The following is an 11,024-nucleotide window of genomic DNA, read 5'->3' on the forward strand; positions in this document are numbered from 1 at the left end:
CCCACCCACCCTACCCCACCCCCACCCGGCCACAGTTGTGACAACAGAAATTTCCCCAGATGTTGTCAAATGTCCCCTGGGTGGGCAGAATCACCCTTAGTGGAGAGCCTCTAGTCTATTCTTATCATGCAGGTAGCTACGTTTATGGACACCCTTGTACATTTTGGGGACATGGACTCAGTGTGGCCACAGCTAAACCTGCCATCATATCTTCCTCCATCCCTGCCTCCACCTGCGTTTCATTGAAGACCCCACCTGAGGGTCATCACTGACCTTTTATTCTCCCAAGTCCTGTTTGTCTTACTTCCCAAATAACTATTAAATCCGTCCATCTAATTCTCTCCATCTCCTCTGCCACCACCAAGGCTTCCCTGGACTATTGCAGTAGCCACCTCCCAGGTGGCCCTGCTTTCATTCCTGCCCCCTACAGTCCATTCCCCACACAGCAGTCAGAGAGACAGCTTTTCTAAATGCAGTTGTGATTATAGGCTCAGCTGGGTCGGGGAAGCTGCTTCCAAGAAGACTCCCTCACATGGCTGTTGGTGGGAGACCTCAGTTCTTTGCCACCTGGGCTTCTGGGGTATCCTCATAACATTGCACCTGGCTTCCCCTGGAGCGATTGACATGAGAGAGAGAGAGAGAGAGGGAGAAAAAGAGAGAGCAAGAAGGCTATGGTGCCTTTTATGACCTGGTTTCAGAAGCCTCACGGGTATTGGACACAATTACTTCTGCCATATTTTGTTTGTGAGAAACAATTCACTAAATTCAGCCCATACTCACAGGGAATAGACTTAGGCTCCACCTTTTAAAGCAGTGCCCAAAATGTGTGGACATATTTTTAAAAACCACATTCCCTTCACGCAGCTCAATATCAAGAAAACAAACAACCCAATCCATAAATGGGCAGAACACCTAAATAGACATTTCTCCAAAGAAGATATACAGATGGCCAACAGACACATGAAAGAATGCTCAACATCATTAATCATTAGAGAAATGCAAATCAAAACTACAATGACACGGGACTTCCCTGGTGGCGCAGTGGTTGAGAGTCCGCCTGCCGATGCAGGGGACACGGTTCGTGCCCCGGTCTGGGAGGATCCCGCGTGCTGCGGAGCGGCTGGGCCTGTGAGCCATGGCTGCTGGGCCTGCGCGTCCTGAGCCTGTGCTCCGCGATGGGAGAGGCCACAGCAGTGAGAGGCCCGTGTACTGCAAAAAAAAAAAAAAAAACTACAATGACATATCATCTCACACCGGTCAGAATGGCCATCATCAAAAAATCTACAAACAATAAATGCTGGAGAGGGTGTGGAGAAAAGGGAACCCTCTTGCACTGTTGGTGGGAATGTAAATTGATACAGCAACTATGGAGAACAGTATGGAGGTTCCTTAAAAAAACTAAAAATAGAACTACCATATGACCCAGCAATCCCACTACTGGGCATATACCCTAAGAAAACCATAATTCAAAAAGAGTCATGTACCACAATGTTCACTGCAGTTCTATTTACAATAGCCAGGACATGGAAGCAATCTAAGTGTCCATCAACAGATGAATGGATAAAGAAGATGTGACACATATATACAATGGAATATTACTCAGCCATAAAAAGAAAGGAAATTGAGTTATTTGTAGTGAGGTGGATGGACCTAGAGTCTGTCATACAGAGTAAAGTAAGTCAGAAAGAGAAAAAAGTAAAGTAAGTCAGAAAGAGAAAAAAGTAAAGTAAGTCGGAAAGAGAAAAAAAAAATATCGTATGCTAACACATATATATGGAATCTAAGAAAAAAAAAAAAGGTCATGAAGAACCTAGGAGCAAGACGGGAATAAAGATATAGACCTACTAGAGAATGGACTTGAGGAAACGGGGAGGGGGAAGGGTAAGCTGTGACAAAGTGAGAGGGTGGCATGGACATATATACGCTACCAAACGTGAAATAGATAGCTAGTGGGAAGCAGCTGCATAGCACAGGGAGATCAGCTCGGTGCTTTGTGACCACCTAGAGGGGTGGGATAGGGAGGGTGGGAGGGAGGGAGATGCAAGAGGGAAGAGATATGGGAACATATGTATATGTATAACTGATTCACTTTGTTATAAAGCAGAAACTAACACACCATTGTAAAGCAATTATACTCCAATAAAGATGTTAAAAAAATAATAATAAAAAAATAAATAAAAACCACATTCCCCAACAATTCCTCGGCAAATTCTATTGAATCCACTTTCAAATTCCTTCTAGACTATTACCCTTTCCCTTAACACCAACCTGGTTCAGCAACCCGAGTGTCCATCAATGGATGAATAAATAAATGCTGTCCATCCATACAATGGAATATTACTCAGCTTTAAAAAGGAAATTCTGACACCTGCTACAGCATGGATGATCCTTGAGGACGTGATGCTCAGAGAAATAAGCCAGACACAAAAGGGCAAATACTGTGTGATCCCACTCACAGGAGGTCCCCAGAGGAGTCAGATCCACAGAGACAGGAAGTAGATGGTGGGGGCCAGGGGCTGGGGGAGGGGCTGGGGAGTCAGTGTTTCATGGGGACAGTTTCAGTTTGGGAAGATGAGAAAGTTCTGGAGATGGATGGTGGGGATGGCTGCACAACAATGTAAACGTGCTTAGTGCCACTGAGCTGTGCTCTTTAAAAAGGTTTAAATGATACATTTTATGTTCTGTGTATTTTACCACAGTTAAAAATTTTCTTTTTTAATATCCGACCCTTATATGGTGCTCCCCATGTCCCAGGCACCATGCTAAGCTATGTGTTACCTCATTTGATCCCCTCCATCATCTGTGAGTTAGGGACAATGATTATCAACCCATTTTACAGCTGAGACAACTGAGGCTTAGAGAAGAGCAGTGATTTGCCCAAGTGCTTGCAGCCAGGATTAGATGCCCTAACCCTTGTACATACTGCTTTGCCATGAACCTCGGTGGTTATCATTACTGCTTCAGCTGAGAAGGAAGACACACAGCTGAGGCTGGTGACATTGCCTGCTAGGGTCCCTGGGTGTCAGTGAGTGGCTGAGCTGGGATGGGGACCCTGGAGAGTCTGAGCCCACACAGCCACTGCAGGCTCGATTTGTGAGGAGCAGAGGGGCCTGTGCTGGGCTGTGGGTTCCAGCCTTCACTTATATCTCCTCTCTGGGCCTCAGTTTCCCTTACTGCAAAGCTTGAAAGGACAGTAAGGAAGCAGCCAAGGGAAATGGGTACCTGGGGTCCAGGAGTCCAAAACACAGGCTCTCTGGGCCTTGGTTCCCTCATCTTCAAAGTGAAGACTAAGGGGACCTCCCTGGCGGCCCAGCGGTTAAGACTTCGCCTTCCAGTGCAGGGGCTGCAGGTTTGATCCCTGGTCAGGGAGCTAAGATCCCACATGCCTCGCAGCCAAAAAACCAGAACATAAAATAGAAGCAATATTGTAACAAATTCAATAAAGCCTTTTTTTTTTTTTTTTTTTTTTTTTGCGGTATGCGGGCCTCTCACTGTTGTGGCCTCTCCCGTGGCGGAGCACAGGCTCTGGACGCGCAGGCTCAGCGGCCATGGCTCACGGGCCCAGCCGCTCCGCGGCACGCGGGATCCTCCCGGACCGGGGCACGAACCCGTGTCCCCTGCATCGGCAGGCAGACTCTCAGCCACTGCGCCACCAGGGAAGCCCCAATAAAGACTTTAAAAAATAAATAAATAAAATGAAGGTTAGCAAGTTCCCTGGTTGCCTAGTGGTTAGGATTCTACACTTTCGCTGCCGAGGGCTCAAGTTCAATGTCTGGTTGTCAGGGAACTGATATTCCACAAGCTGTGAGGTTGCGGCCCCCCCCAAAACAAACAAACCTTGTTTAAAAATAAAATAAAATGAAGATTATACTTAATAATAGTTAATAATATTATTATTACTTTTCACTTCAGCAAGACTACATTTGGGGCTGGACTGTTTTCTGTGGGAGGCGTCCTGGGCACTGTGGGGTGTGGAGTATCATCCCTGGCTCCCACCCACTGGATGCCAGGTGTACCTCCAACCGAGACAACCAAAAATGTCTCCAGACACCCCAAGGATCGCCCTGATTGGGACCCCCTGTCCACACTATCAGGTTGGAGGCCTATGTTGAGTTGTTAGTATATCTGATCCTAAATGCTACTGAGATTCCCAGCTCTGCGGTTTCTGTGCTGTGTGACCTTGGGGGAGTCGCTTCTGTGTCTGAGCCTCAGTTTCCTCATCTGTAGAGCTCGGATTCATCAATAGCCCCTCCCTCCCGAAGTCTCTGGATTAACGTCTATAACCGGTATCAACCGCAGTAAGCACTCGCTCCAGAGGCACCGTTGCTACCCCAGTGGGGGGGGTCTTCTGGAAGATTCTGGCCCACAACAGCGGGCCCCTGCACCCTCCCTGCTGGCCGCCTCCCCTCCGGGCCTCCGATTGGGGGACCATACAGGCGGGCGTTGGGAACACTTCCTGTGCGGTGGCCGCCAGTGCCCGCTGGGCCAGGTGTGCCAACGGGAGAACGCAGCTGGGGCCGCCCCACTTCCTGCCCTGGGTGGAGGCGCCTCTCACGCTCCTTTGCCGCCACCCCCAAAATAACATGCCCCCCCAAACCAAAGCCACCCGCGCCAGCTGCAGCCTCCAACTTAGGGGACGCAGGACAGGCGGGGGCCAGCAGCTGTCATCACGGCGCCTGTCCCGCTGGGAATGTCCCCCCCAACCCCCCGCTGCTGCCACCTCCGGCATTCCAATCCCGAGGGGGTGACCTGGCCTCCCCCAAGGTCCGGACACAGGAGCTCTGAGCAGGCAGGGCTGGCTGGGGGGGAGGGGACTCCTCGGCCACGCTGGGTGACAAGGGACCCTCTCCGGCCAGAACCCCCAGACCCGAGGTGCCTCCGATCTTCACCTCAAGGGACCGTTTGAGGGGGGAGGGGCTGGCTGCCAGGACAAAAGCCCCCTCCTCCTCCCGGGAACGAAGGGGAGGCCGGGAGAGCCAAGGGCTGCGTGTTCTTTCCCCGACAACGTGACATCCTGGCAGCTGGCGCTCGGAGGGCTGGGCCAGAGCCTCTGGGCCTGGCCACCCGACACAAGGCCACTCAGTATGGGGGCACTGGGATGGAATGGCTGCGGTCCCGAGGGATCTGGATCAGCTGCCCGTAGGCCTCTGTCCTTCCAGTACATTCTGACAAGGAAGTCTGCCGGCTCGGCCTGCAGAACTTCACAGAAAGGCCAGGAGGCCTCCGCTGTCGGGCTCCGAGCTGGACGGGCCACCAGGATGGAGGGGGACAAAGGCCACGTGGAGGCCTTGCTGCTGCCCGCACCCCTGGCCCTGCATCCCGGGGCCGGGGGTACCCAGTGGGACCCCACCCCATCCCGGCCCGGGAGGGGCCGGCCCAGGGGACAGTGGCTCTGGGAGCAGCTCCCCTCCCCCAAGCCACGCACGGGGCAGCGGGCAGCTGGCGCCACCAGGGCGGGGTGAGGGGGGGCGGGGACAGGCCAGGGCCTGCATGTTAAAAGACCCCCAGCTTCCTGCGGCGAGCGGGACAAGGAGACAAAACCTTGTCTTCCGGCCATTGGGGCCACAATCGGTCAGGCTGTCCACCCACTGGCCGGAGCTGCGGTTTGGGGGGACATCGTGGGCAGATCTGTCCTGGCTGGGGCAGGGTTGCCAGAAAAAAGTACAGGTCCCGCAGGTAAACAAGTAATTACTCAGCGTATGTCCCTTGCAATACTTGGGACATACTTACGCTAAAAAAAATTTCACTGTGCATCTGAAATTCACATTTAACTGGGGGTCCTATATTTTTACTTGCTAAATCTACTACCCGAGGCCAGGGGCTCTGGGAGAAGCAAAACTGCTTACCAACATCCCCCCAGACTTGCTCCTCTGCTGGTCCCAGCCTCAGGGGTGGTCCCACTGTCCCTCCACCCTCACCCCTCACTGGATTCCCAGCCAGAGGCCCGTATCAGCCTCACCTTCCAAACCATGGCCCGTCACTCTCCCGCTGCAGTCTCTCTCCCATCTGCCCCTCATCCTCAGCAGAGGGGGCCATGAGTTCCTGCCTGCCCCCCAGATATCCGGCCCCCCTTCCCTGAATCTCAAAGGTTCCACGCCTCCATCCCCAGAGATCTGAACGGGGCCCCTCCTCTGCTCTGAGTCCGACAGTTGCTCCCCACTGCTCCCACAATAAAGGCCCAAAACCTCTGCTGGACATTGGAAGTCCCGTCCCCAGCAGGGCTCCAACAAACCCCTATACCCAACTCCCAGCCCCCCTCTCCTCAAATGAGCTGTGGTTTCCCAAAAGCTGCCTGTTCTCTCAGGTCCCCAGGTATGGCCCGTCACCCCCAACCTGAGTCAGGTCCCATCCTTTCTCTGCCCACAGGCCTCCATGGCTCCCACCTTCCTGAGAGTAAAAACCCAAGTCTCCCTGGGGTCCACAATGTCCTGCACGAGCTGCCCCTGTCCCCTCCCTGTCCTTACCTCCTCCCTCTTTTCCCCCTTGCTCTCTGCTCCAGACACACAGGTTCCTTGCTGTTCCTCCAACACACCAGGCATAGTCCTGCCCCAGGGCCTTTGCACATGCTGTTACTGCTGCCTGGAGCACACCTCGTCCTAAAAGCTACACAGTCCAACAGCCTTCCCTCCTCCAGGTCTCGGCTCAACTGTCACCTCCTCGGTGAGGTCTCCCTGGTCTACCTTAAAAAAAAAAAAAAAAAAACATTTATTTAATTTGGGTGCGCCGGGTCTTAGTTGCAGCACCTGGGATCTTTAGTTGCGGCATGCAGACTCTTAGTTGTGGCATACATGCAGGATCTAGTTCCCTGCCCAGGGATCGAACCCAGGCCCCCTTCATTAGGAGCGCAGAGTTTTACCCACTGGACCACCAGGAAAGTCCCTGGTCTACCTTATTTAAAACTGTAAACCACCCCGACTCCCCATCTTCCTTTCCTGCTCTATTTTTCTCCACAACTTATCATCTTCTAATATACTATGCATTGACTGTTGCACGTGGTCTGTCTCCCCAACTAGGACATCAGCTCCGTGAGGGCAGGGATGTTCTGTCTGGTTCACTGCTATATCCTGAGCAGGGTACACAGGGGTGTTTAATAAATACTTCTGGAATGAATAACCATCACCGTTTCTGGAACAGCCTCCTGCACACCCCCCTTCCACCTTTCAAGACTTACCTGAAGCAGGTGGGCTCGTGTTCCTCTCCCAGGTTTCCTTTATCCACAGGATGGCCCAAGATAGCTTTCGAATGCTCCAACATGCCCCTGCTGACCTTACTGCAGAACCTTCTGTGGCTCCCCAGTACCCTCAGGACTCTGTTAGCCTGGCCTTTGCCAACCTGTCTGGCTCCATCTCTCCCCCACCAATACTCCCCATCCCCTGGCCACGGTCTACCCTCCAGCCTCACTCTGCACCTTCACCCTCTCTGTTCCCTCAGCCTGGAACAGCTTCTCCAGTACCTTCACCTGACTTCATCCCTCAGGCCTCAGATTAGACATCACCTCCTCCTAGAAGCCTTCCAGGACCACCATCCACACCTAAGTCCAGCACCTCTTCTGGGCTCCACCATGCCTGAGCATCCCCATCACAGCCCTGACCACTTCTATTTTAACCACCTGGTCACCAGAGGCAACTTGTCATCAGACAAAGGAGACCCCAGGTCCACAGCACTTTCAGGAACCCACAAAATGGCTTCATTTTAATTTCTCTTAAAATCAAAAGAAACAATGAATAAAATAATACCAATTCAATTGTAAGAGATCATTTGTAATATCTTTTCATGAAGGGAGGCGTCAAGTGCCTCAGGCCCGTGAAGGTTTTTTGTTGCTGTTGTTGTTTTGTTTTTCTGGGTTTTTTTTTTTTTTGGTCGCGCCACGTGGCATGTGGGATCCTAGTTCCCTGACCAGGGATTGAACCCTGCAGTGGAAACCTGGAGTCCTACACACTGGACCGCCAGGGAATTCCCCCCGCGAAGTTCTTAAAGGGGCCCTGCTGATCCCATGTGGGTCTCCCCCCTGGACTATGAGTGCTGCAAAGGCAGAGGTCGAGACTGGGTCCCCACAGCTGCCTGGCAGTGGCCTGGCATACAGCAGGCACTTAATAATTGTTGTGTTGAATAACTGAATATCCAGTGAATCGCTGGGTCCTCACAGCCAGGCCTGGCTCACACATCATAGGAGATGCTTGATAAATGGATGGATGGATGGATGGATGGTGGATGGGTGGATGGATGGATGGATGGATGGACGGAGGGAGGGTCAGAAGGCAGATTGACCAGGACACCAATCTGGGACCAGCAGCGCCACCTTGTGGCACACTGCTTGCCTGCCTCTCCCTCTCTTAGGTTCCAGTGGAAAAGTTCTGGGGAGTTTTCAGAGCCTTTCCACTGGAAGGGGATGGAGAGGAGGAAAAGGAGGAGGAGGAAGCAGCAGGCAGTGAACTTAGAAACAAAGACCTTGGGTCCAAATCCCGCAGCCACCTGTTTGTGGCTGTGTGTCCCAGGGAAAACTACATCACCTCTTAATTCTTCAGCTTCCTCATCCAGAAAATGGGGGAAATCCAAATCTGGCCTCTGAATAACGTAATGATATAGCTCAGAAACAGCAGCTATTTCTTACTTCCCACCCTAGGACTCCTGGACAGGTGCTGTCCTCAAGGAGCCCCCCAAGGCTGGGAAGTGACAGAGTTTTCATGAAGACATGGCTGGGGCAGTGAAGTGGACATGGGTTTGGGGGTAGGGTTGTCAGGTTTAGTAAAAACAACAAAATAAATAGGATGTCCAGCTCAATTTGAATTTCAGATCAACAATGAATAATTTTCTAGTATAAGTATATACCAAATATTGCATGGAATACACTTAAACCCCCAGAAGGTATTTGTTGTTGACCTGAAATTCAAATTTAATCAGGAATTCTGTATTTTATCTGGCAACCTTAGCCTGGGGGAGCCTGGGGAGGCAGGCAGGAAGGCTTCCAGGAGGAAGGGGCAGTGGTGCTAAGAGCTGATGGTGTGGCCACCTTTCCTTCCCCTCCCCCACCTACACATGCACCCTTGACTGGGTTCACAAGGGACTGGAGGTGGGGTTGATCTCCACACCAGGGAAGAAGGTGAGTGAGGCTGCTCTCCTTTTGTTCAGAAGATGTGGGGCAAAATCATCAGGACTTTATATTCCACATCAAAATTGAGTTACATCCCCTTGACCAGGGATATTTTGACCACATCCCAGCACTGAAGGCCACTTGGAAGCTGAAGGCTACCAGGCATATCTCCTGGTGACTTTCCAGCTGTGTGACCTTGGACAAGTCACTTTACCTTTCTGAGCTCTACACATCGCAGACCTGTTCTCCTCCAGTGCTCTCCCCCCCTCTCACTCTGCCTCAGCCACATAGGGTTTTGGCTGCATCTCCAATTCACCAGGCGTGGTTCAGCCTCAGGGCCTTGGCACGTGCTGTTGCTATCATGAGGAATACTCTTCTCCGGATCTCTATGGGTCTCCCTCCTCTCCTCCCTCATTTATGTGCTCAAGCGGCACTCTGAAAGGCCACCCCTGACCACCCTACTAAAAAGTGTAGCTCCCACATTCTCAATCCCAGTTCTTTGCTTTTCTTGGTACCATTTACCAACACCAGACCCGTTATGCATTTCACTCATTTATCTAGTTTATCATCCATTTCCCCACTGGGTGGTTAGCATCACAAGGCTGGGATCTATTTTACTCACTTCTGTGCTCCCCTCCTCAGCACAGCAGCTCAGTAAGAATTGTTGAATGAATGAGTAGGAAAAATGAATGAATGAGTGAGTGGGAACAAAGGCCTGCCGCAAATGTGAAATTTGTATCTGCTATAATTTTATATAATTGCTTTAATCATTTGGGGGTTTCAGAGTCACTTAGGAATCGGACAGGCTGCATGTGGTTACTTAAATATGTATATTCAGTTTCTTAGTGGGCAACAGCCGTATGGTGCCAGGGGCCACTATACTGTGTGGCACAGAGTTCTAGAACATTCCTCTGATCTCAGAAAGCTCTATCACACAATGCTAGTATAGACCCTTTCAAAAAAAAGAAAAAAAAATGCACTAGTCACAGACACCCCATTTTTTCCATGTTCTTTCCGGAGGTTCCAGAATTCCCACCCCAACACAAATAATTTAGCAGAGGTGGCAAACTTGTGGCCCCTGGACTGGATATGGCTCCTTTGGGTTTTATTTGGTCCAGAGGTTTTTTTTTTAAAGAGGCAGGACACTTTGTCTACAGTCTGGAATCCCCATGGATCTGTGAATACGTGGGGGGGGTCTCCCCCAAGGTAAAGCTCTGCTCCCTCTAGGCAGGACATGCTGTCACTTTTTTAGCAGAGGCATTTACCTCCTGCCTGGCCCCTGGGGCCATCTGAGTTTGAGACCTTGGTTTATAGACGAAGAGAATAAAGGATTTTTTTTTTTGGTGGGGGGTGGTGAAAATCCAAGTGAGCACCTTCAGGAAGGGGTTGATCCAGGAGTCAGAGATCCAAGAGTTGGCCCCTGCACTGTCCCTGGATGACTGTCTCTGGGTCTCGGTTTTCTCATCTGTAAAATGGGGATGATAAAGGGATACACAGTGTTGGGAGGATAAAGTGGCGTGACGCTGGTCAGGGCAAGTTGCTCATAATGCTGGGTCCAGGTTGGCTCCATTACCCGCTCGCGGAGTGGGGAGACGGGGAGGAGGGGCGGAGGGGGAGGAGGGGGGGAGGGCTGGCCCCTGACACGCAGGAGGCATCACGCAATGCTCTCTGAGTTCCCACTGCCTCGATCTGGCCACTGGAGAAAGAAGGGCGGGGGACCCCAGGATCGCACTCACCTCCCAGGGCCGAATTCCTAGGGTCCCTGGCAGGGAGGGGCGTCCCTTGGCTGGATCCAGCGTCGTACAGGGTTCGCCCACTGGGTGCACAGTTGGCACGGCGCGCGCCCGCGAAATTCCAGCCCTTCCCGGACTTCACTTGTTGCTCCAACGTCCGGAGCCGGGCGAGGGGCGTGGCCTAGCGGCGGGCGGCCCCC

At 51.9% G+C, this 11,024-nt stretch overlaps 1 long non-coding RNA gene across 1 annotated transcript; it reads right to left on the reverse strand.

Moving 5' to 3' along the window:
* Nucleotides 1-10,442: 10,442 nt before the first annotated feature.
* On the reverse strand, nucleotides 10,443-10,978 carry LOC132518730 (uncharacterized). The gene is made up of 2 exons (XR_009539938.1): nucleotides 10,828-10,978; nucleotides 10,443-10,556 (listed from the first exon to the last, which is right to left on the reverse strand). It is a non-coding gene; the product is annotated as an uncharacterized LOC132518730 (long non-coding RNA).
* Between the last annotated feature and the right edge of the window lie 46 nt (nucleotides 10,979-11,024).

Source organism: Lagenorhynchus albirostris, chromosome 3 (assembly GCF_949774975.1).
Source record: "Lagenorhynchus albirostris chromosome 3, mLagAlb1.1, whole genome shotgun sequence".
Lineage (NCBI taxonomy): Eukaryota > Metazoa > Chordata > Mammalia > Artiodactyla > Delphinidae > Lagenorhynchus > Lagenorhynchus albirostris.